This window comes from Papaver somniferum, unplaced genomic scaffold, assembly GCF_003573695.1.
Source record: "Papaver somniferum cultivar HN1 unplaced genomic scaffold, ASM357369v1 unplaced-scaffold_137, whole genome shotgun sequence".
Classification (NCBI taxonomy): Eukaryota; Viridiplantae; Streptophyta; class Magnoliopsida; order Ranunculales; family Papaveraceae; genus Papaver; species Papaver somniferum.
This window is the reverse complement of record NW_020622934.1, coordinates 11,670,240-11,678,816: the sequence shown is the minus strand read 5'-3', so window position 1 is coordinate 11,678,816 and position 8,577 is coordinate 11,670,240. Positions and strand designations below refer to the sequence as shown.

Below are 8,577 nucleotides of genomic sequence, written 5' to 3'. Positions count from 1 at the left end.
TCTTCTTCTCTTCTCCTCCTCCCATCAACCGTAACCTTCATTAAACTCAAAATTCCATCGTCTTCGATTAATCGACGATTCGAAAATTAATCAGGTGTAGTGTAATGACTTATATGAGGTATGTTTTGAAAACCCAGTTACGATTTGGTTTATTTTGTTCGATTTAAGTTTAATTTCTATCGAAAATTAGGACTTTAGATGAAAATTGAAATTGAAATTTCTGGGTTTATGTGAGTTACGGTTGATTTAACTCAATTACAAACCGTAACTGGATATTTTGATGTTGTTACGGTTGGTGATAGTTCAATTACCAACCGTATGTTCTTATATCTGGAAATTTTCTTCAGTTACGGTTGGTAACCATTTTAGTTTAGGAACCGTAACTCAGTTACGGTTGGTATCGAGCATTTGGTTACCAACCGTAACTGAGTTACGGTTCGTATCGAACATTTACTTACCAACCGTAACTGGTTTTACGATTAGGTTTCTTCAAATTTAACCAGTTACGGTTGGTAGTTCATCTTTTACGAACCGTAACTTCAATTTACGGTTGGTTATGAGCACAATTCCAACCGTAATTAGCTCTGAAAATGTAAAAAAATTGAATTTTTTACATACTTTAGATGACTTTGAGCAACAAAAAGCTAGTTGGGACTAATTTAGAAGTATACCCGGTCATTTTCAGGTCCCGGTTGTTCATTTTGTTGGTTAATTTCTTCAATTGATTGAGATTGACCTTCTCCTCTAAATTTTTTTTTTTAACTCTAAAAATCTGATTTTGTTTTTGATTTTGAGTTAATACAAGTGAAATTAATTATTAACACTCAACTTGATTATCATCACTAAACTAGGTTATCAATTATGAGGGTTAATTTGTCATTCCCAGTATTTTTTTATAAGGGACACCTTGAACGATCATGTAATGACCCTTTTTGTCCTATTAGAATGCCGCCCCTCTAATAAACCATCCCGCCCTTTTAGCGGGTTACTTCAAATTAGGGAGGAAAAAAATCCGTCTTCAATAGTATTATATTTTGACATCCTTTTTATTAGTATAAAATTTTATTTTCGATAACTTGAGATTTTATTAGATTTGATGAAAGCTAAAAGTAACTATTTAATATATAAAAATCAATTTAATTAAGTAAAAACTGATTAGGATGACATTCACCTTGACAATGTCTATCCAAAATAATCTATACATTGGTTTAAGATATCAGGGTTGGAGAAAGATTTTAGAGAAAATCGCATCCTACGTGGACTTACACCATGTTTGTTTATTCCTGACTCATCTGAGTCGTCTGGATCTGAATCATCTGGATCTGAGTGAAATCACCTGACTCATCTGGATCTGAGTCGATATGTTTGTTTTGAGTCAGATCTGACTCATCTGACTCGGAAATAAGTGAGTCAGTGGTTTGGTCCCATGAATTAGGGGTATTTTGTTACCTGACTCAAATGAGTCCGAGTCAGGAGTTATGTCTGAGTCAGAGGTCGAGTCAGATCTGACTCAAAATGGAAAACAAATGGTCTGACTGCTGACTCGGTCCGAGTCAGGGGTTGACTCAGATTCAGACGCCGAGTCAGCTGCAAACAAACAAGTTCTTAGACATTTATCCTCACACAAATCTCATTGGAAAAGCTCTAAGAGGACACTTTATGAATTCTGGGGTATTGCTTGCAAAGTCCCGTATACTATAACAAAACTAACGCATGTAAAATGCACTACTTAATGACACAATTTACACTATTATGTAGACATATTCGGTGCATAAAATGCACTACTTGTAAAACTTCCGTAAGTTAAATTCATGCAACCTTTTCAGAAAAATAAATAAATATTCAGTGCATAAAGTGATTGGTTTTATAACGATGACAATATCTGCCAAATGCAATCTTCTTATTTTTTGCATTGGTGTGTTAGTTTAAGAGCAACATGAAGAGTTATTGCAGGCAGAGAAGGTGAGTTTCAAAAAATCCCATCATGAAGATTTGGTGAGATGTACTATTGTTGGTTTCTTTCCCTTGCTATCTGCCGGGCTGGTCAACTCTATGCTGTAGATGATCGATTGTCTTCTCTAAAATACTCAGCTCAGTGATTACTTTCTTCGGGCCTTCGAATGGCATAATGCTTTTGTATAACTTTCAACTTCTCAAGTAGATCTTTGAACGTTGGTCGGCATATCGGCTCACTATTTTTCAAGAAACTGTTATAAGATACCAGATAAATATAGATTGATTGAAAACGGATAGGCTGCAAGGTAAGTACCTGTTCCAGCAGCTTTCAATTAGGGACACCCAATGTGGATCTGTAACTTCTGGAATCTCAAGGCGCTGGTCCATGTATCCTACAGTTCCAATCACCTGCAAAATCACTGAAACTTTTATATGTTCTGTATTTATATGTAGACTTGGGCACTTAGTTTTAGGTTAGAGTAGAAAAGTGGAACAAGATTGCAGGTATAACAAATGAAGTGCACATTTTCTTTGTTAATTTTGTAATGATCAAAGCGATAATATTTTGTGAATTTTTACATTAATTTTGTGACATGGGAACAAATACCTGGAATAAGTTGAGGGTATCCCAGGGAATCTTTTGCGTGGCAAGTTCCCATAATATTACTCCAAAGCTATAAACATCAAATCTGGAATTCATGTCGTATATAGGATTTTCAGCTTGAGAAATTGGATAATCGAAGTCAGAAGAATTAGATCCTGCATTTAATGAACATCAATTTATGACCTACTTTTCATCCAAGGGCTCATCACGCATACCCTCAGGAGCCATCCACTGCGGCTGCAGGTAAAGAAGGAGATCAATATTTCTGCCCATATAAGAGACCCAATAAGTACTAAAGATCAGAGGTGAAGAAAGTAGACCTCTTAAAGCTCAGATATGAAAAAAGTAAAATATTTGGAGTAAGTACTAACTAAGTAATAAAAATCAGAGATGAAAGAAAGTAGCACTCTTAAGGCAATTAGCATATACCGTTCCATTTCCTGACTTTGTTGTAAGAAATGTTGCATGTTTTATACGTGATAGGACAAAATCACCAACCTAATAAAAATTAAAAGAAGATAAATACATGGTGCTTCCATTTATGATTTAACTAACTAAAATATGTGCATAGTAAGAAAGGAACTAACTAATACTGATATTATGAACACATATATAACATGCCTTCACAGTCCAATTCTTATCAACCAACAGATTTGATGACTTCAAATCACGGTGGACAATCGGTGGGTTGCACAGATGAAGATAACTCATACCTCGTGCCTACAGAAAGGATAAACATAAATTGATGCATATAATCAGTGTATGTAGAAGATCAAGTTTGCAAGCGTACTGAAAAACTCATAGTTGACTTGAATAGTAACTATAGGGGCGATTAACAACACTACATGAAGAGGTAACAGAAACTAACAAGCAGTGTTATCCCAGTCTCTTACATGGTTTGTACTGACAAATGCAAGAGAGATTTTCTACAGTTGTTGGGACGGACATAATTTAATTTCCCTAATGTCATGCACTCCTCTACAAACGCCCAATTCGAGTACTTACAATATCCAAAGCCATGAGAACACGTCGTCTCCAGTCCAATGCAGTATTTTAAGCAACTGAAACAAACTCCCACTGTACTACAAAGGTTTTAAACCCCGTTAATGGAATAAATTGTTCAGATAAAATAAACAAATATTAACACCAAAAATAAAATAAAAAGAAATCAATACAAACATCTTCGTGTTTTCATTGCAGAAGGATTGACATTATCCTATGCTTTACTTGTTATATTTATATACAGTATAATTTTGCTGATAAAAGAGAAAAATTGTAGTGGTGGGTTTACATAGAAAGTAGGGTAACAAGAAGAACAAGAAGAAAAAAGATCAGGAATCAGATTACTCATCGAATTTCAAAGGTTGCAGGAGAAAAGGTGGGGAATCAACCGAGGGAGGAACTCTGTAACAATGCACAGATGCTGATGTGAAGTTACTGCTCCCATAAAGAGTAGTAAATTTGGATGTTGTAGCCTCTTCATAAGTAGTACCTTCATGATAAATACACTTTAGACCAATGGCCAATGGGTTTGTCTATGTAATGCAATGATTAGTTTTCTTTGCACAAATTTTAGAAATGCACTGGTGACTGATGTCTAGTCATTTTTTAATTCTTAAGAGCAAGTGCTTTGATGCATTTAGGTGTATTGTACAGAACAAAATTACCTCTTGTCTGAAGGAATGTAGGAGATCATCCGAGTGGTCAAACTTGGAAAACACCTTTACAGCAACATCCTGCAAGATAGTGAAAGATGCTTGTTAAAATCACGAACATAAAAGATTGAATTATATGTTCCTTGTCTTTACCTCTTCTATTTTCTGCTAACCAAACAACATTATCGGTAAACTAATGCCAGGTAACCAAATTACTAATTGAACAACATTATCGGTGAACCAATGACAGGTAACCCAAATTATTAGCATCATTTACCGCAATTAGAATAACCCTAAATGTATAATTAGACGATTGATATTTCTTTTGTCAAGGAAGTTTGACACTAATGCTAGTAACTATCTAGTCAAACAATTAGACTTTTAAGGTGTCGCCCATGCCAAATGGCATGCTACACCCAGTTCTAATACATGTGCATACTAAGATGTAGAATGCATATGCATTTAGAAATGTGATGCACCAATTTAGGCATGATAACACCTTTGCCAGATAAATTTTCACAAGCAACAGAAATAATACCGAGCCACACCAAAAACCATGATACACAATTCCGCATGAACCTGAAAACAATGATAAGAATTATAGATCAGAATAAACTTTGGAATTTTTAAATAAGACACCAATATGTATTCCTTAAACATAATCAAATGAAGCTTTGAAATTAATAAAATGTTTACCTGTCCCTATTTGCTCGCCAAGCTTCAAGTCTTCCCACAAGATATCATAATGCACTGGGTCTACTCCTATATCAAATTTATGAGGAGGACAACTGCTGGTACTAGTACTACCAGTACATCGTCCACTACTTGTGCTGCTAGCGTTAATAGTAGAGAACCTCGAAGCAGAGGCTTCATCTCCAGATCGGTTACTCTCCATAACCTTAAATTCTGGCTTAGATGAGCCCGCAAAAATCTTTTGATGATCAAATTCATCCTCTTGTTTACAATTCATCCAGTAAAAGAGGCCATGACTAGTCCTTTCCACATCAAGTTCACTTCCTTTCCATGACCATACCGTCCTCTTCTTCTTAATCCAAGACTCTGCTCTAGAAGCTATTATCTTGTGAATTTCAATCTTGCCTACACCCTCGCTACCAGACTCCCTTGAAAATTCTCTTGGAACTCTTTCCGGAAGGAGTATGTCGCCTCCAAGCGAGCTAGCTTCACTTGATGTTGCTGACTCCGTATGATTAGAAAAAACATTTTCTGAAAAACCTTGGTCAAAATGACGGCTATCTCTGAGATGGACTTCATGTTCCACGGTGTTCTCATTAGTCTTTAGTTTCGACCTGACTTTGTTGGTAATTTTAGATGCCTGTCCATGGTTCTATTTATCAAGAGAAGCTGAAGCAAAAGTGATTATAAAGACGATAAATTTCTACATGGAGGAACCGAATAACATTTGATGCTTCATTGCTTATCTAGTGTAACATGTAATAGATCCAAACTTACCATGTTCCATATCTTCGTGGAAATCACAACTTGGGGAGGTTCTGCGAGTTGATATGCTTTTTAGTGGAAGTGAGATTTTTTGGCTGACAAGAGCTGGGACAGGTTTCCAAAGATGGAAATGGCGTCTTTCGAAGAAAAGACTGTGAATCAACAACTACCCCAACAACTCCTAGAAAATTACCTTTATCATCATAAATTGGGCTGTTAGTTGCAAATCGTCTGCCCAGCTTATTCATGACAGGGATTGTCCAGGACCACGTCTCCCCCAGGGTAATCATGTTTATGACATGACGAGCTTCATCTTTGTCACGGTCACAAGTAAGGAGCTGAAGGACATTCTGACCAAGTACTTCTGATACAGAATAGCCATACAGGATCTCAGCCGGTTCCTGCATGATTGAACATCAATAAATGTGTCATTAAGCAACCTATACACCGAATCAATATAAAACACCCGTCGCTGCCTATATGGAAAATCAATCTGGTGATATTAGTTCATTTACACATGACGATTGAACTTCGACTACAAAAGAAGGATGTACCAAGGAAAAAATAAGCAAGAACTAACAAGATCAAATTAGAAAACCCTAGTAGCCAAAATCATCAGCATATCCCGAAATGAATAACAGGGAATATATTAATGCATGGCTGATAAACCACGTTATAGCTGATAAACCAAGTATATACGAGCTACCCAATTAAACTAAACACATAGGAGACTAATGCATTACTAGTAATTAGAAAAATCAAATTGAACATCAGAAGCCTAAGAATTACCAGTAAAGAATCTGACCAGCAGAATCAAACACGTAAACAGATTGACCCACTGATTGCAGTATATTCAAATATTGTTGTTCAGCGAGATCCTTAGCCATTTGTGGGTTTCTAACTCCACTTCTAGGAATCGAAGGATCACAAAATCTTCTGGATGAACCCGAGTCCTTATTACTCCAAGTTCCATCTTGAACTCCACTGCCACCACCTTTTGCTCTCGAATCAGACAGTCTCGACGACTGGGATGATATTGATGGAGGTTCCTGGTTAATGCAACCCAAATCAGGCCTTGCTTCATCAAGGGTTAATTTACACAGTTCTTGTTTAAGCCTGGCTTGCCCAGCTTCAAGTTCTTGAATCCTCTTTCGTAGCTGTTCAGATAGTGAGGTTTCCATCAAATGTTAGAGAGTTAGTGTTCGAAGAACAGATGTTTCTTTGAAACAATCCACTTTTCAGAAAGATATAATGAAATAACAAAAAATTAGAAATTTACAGAAACTCATTAATTAGATCAACTCTGAATTTTGTCCTCTTCTCTAAATTCTTATAAGACTCAGCCAGTTCTATGTTCTCTTCTTAATCTTTCAAACTCAAGTCTGTTGTGCATTCATCAAAATGTGAGTTTTTTCAGAGTTCTAAGAGTTTCACAATAAAGGTCTTTCAAGATTCAAGTTCCTATGCCCAAACTCATCAATAAATAAATAGTAACAAATATGTTCCCCAAGAAAAAGAAGACACCAATATCAACCATGTAAACAGCCTACCTCATGGTAGGTGTGAGGTGGCACAGTTGAGCAGGGTTGTACAATATTAGAACCACAAAAGCAGGTGAGAAAATTAATATAGTATACTGACAATATTTAGCTTTAACACCTCTTCCAAAGCTTTGAATTTCTTATTCTTAAAACTCAGTGTTTTCAATTAAATTGTTCAGGAAAATTATAGGTGGTCAAAGAATGCTTTAAAATCCAAGCAACCAAAAGAAAACAGATTAACACATACAACTTCACCACCAAGCACCAGCAGATGATATGAATGATGAATCCATCCACCTTAACTTCAGCTGCTAATCTTTTATCTTCTTCTTTTAGTGCATGTGTTGACATTTGAATTTGCGCTGATGATATTGTGTTATTATCTACAACCCTCAGTTAAGCAGGTATTTGCATTGGGCCTTCAGATGGCATAGAGTTTCCATAGAACTTTCAACTTTCCTTTGGATGTTGATCGGCATAGCGACTCACTATTTTTGTGAAAATGATAGAGAAAAAGTTACTATAGTAGGCATAGTAGGCATAAAACCAAACTTACTGCAAGAAAAGTACCTCTGCCAACAGCTTTCAGTTTGAGATGCCTACTGCGGCTCCGTATCTTCTGGAATCTCAAGTTATTGGTTCATGAATCCTACAGCTCGCATCACTTGCATAACCCATCACTAAAACGATAAACATCCTGTTAATTTATTAGACAACATGGCACTTATTTCCGGCAGATATATAATGCGGAAAAAGTTGTGACGTTGGTTAATGTTGATGCGAGTTTTTTTTTTACTGATAATTCAGATAACTATATCTTTAACCACCATTCAAACCATATCCTCATTGTTTTAACAGACTACTGACGGAAACAAATTCATGTGTAAGCTTCAAATTTACTCGGTAAAGATTGAGAATTGATCATAAAGAAACATAAGGTTGAGTTGAAGAGGTATCCCAAGGGATCTTTTGCGTGGCAGGCTCCCACAGTATAACTCCAAAATTATATACATCAGACCAGTAACTCCATGTTGTTTAAAGGAACTTTGACCTTGCAAAACTGAATAACCTACGACAAGAATTTGAACCTGCCATTAATGGACAATTGAAAATTTAGATCGTACTTCTTATCTGATGGCTCGTCAACGATAAACTCCATCCACTGTGGCTGCAGGGGGGAAATAAGAACAAAAGGGTAAGTTTTTATCCAGACATGAAAGTAATTCAATAAAAAACCACGACGCATATTTAGACTAGAAACTAGAAGGCAACATGGTTCAAAAAATAGAGAGGAATAAAGTAGGACTTGAGAAAGTTTCTAGATACCGTTACATTTGCTGTCTTTGTTGCATGTTTGCGATAA

At 36.1% G+C, this 8,577-nt stretch overlaps 1 long non-coding RNA gene and 1 pseudogene across 1 annotated transcript; both read right to left on the bottom strand.

The window, feature by feature from the left end:
- Window positions 1–1,822: 1,822 nt before the first annotated feature.
- LOC113334475 lies at window positions 1,823–6,551 on the bottom strand (annotated as a pseudogene).
- Window positions 6,552–6,740: 189 nt separating this feature from the next.
- Window positions 6,741–8,356, bottom strand: LOC113334476. The gene is made up of 3 exons (XR_003352828.1): window positions 7,785–8,356; window positions 7,462–7,702; window positions 6,741–6,830 (listed from the first exon to the last, which is right to left on the bottom strand). It is a non-coding gene; the product is annotated as an uncharacterized LOC113334476 (long non-coding RNA).
- Between the last annotated feature and the right edge of the window lie 221 nt (window positions 8,357–8,577).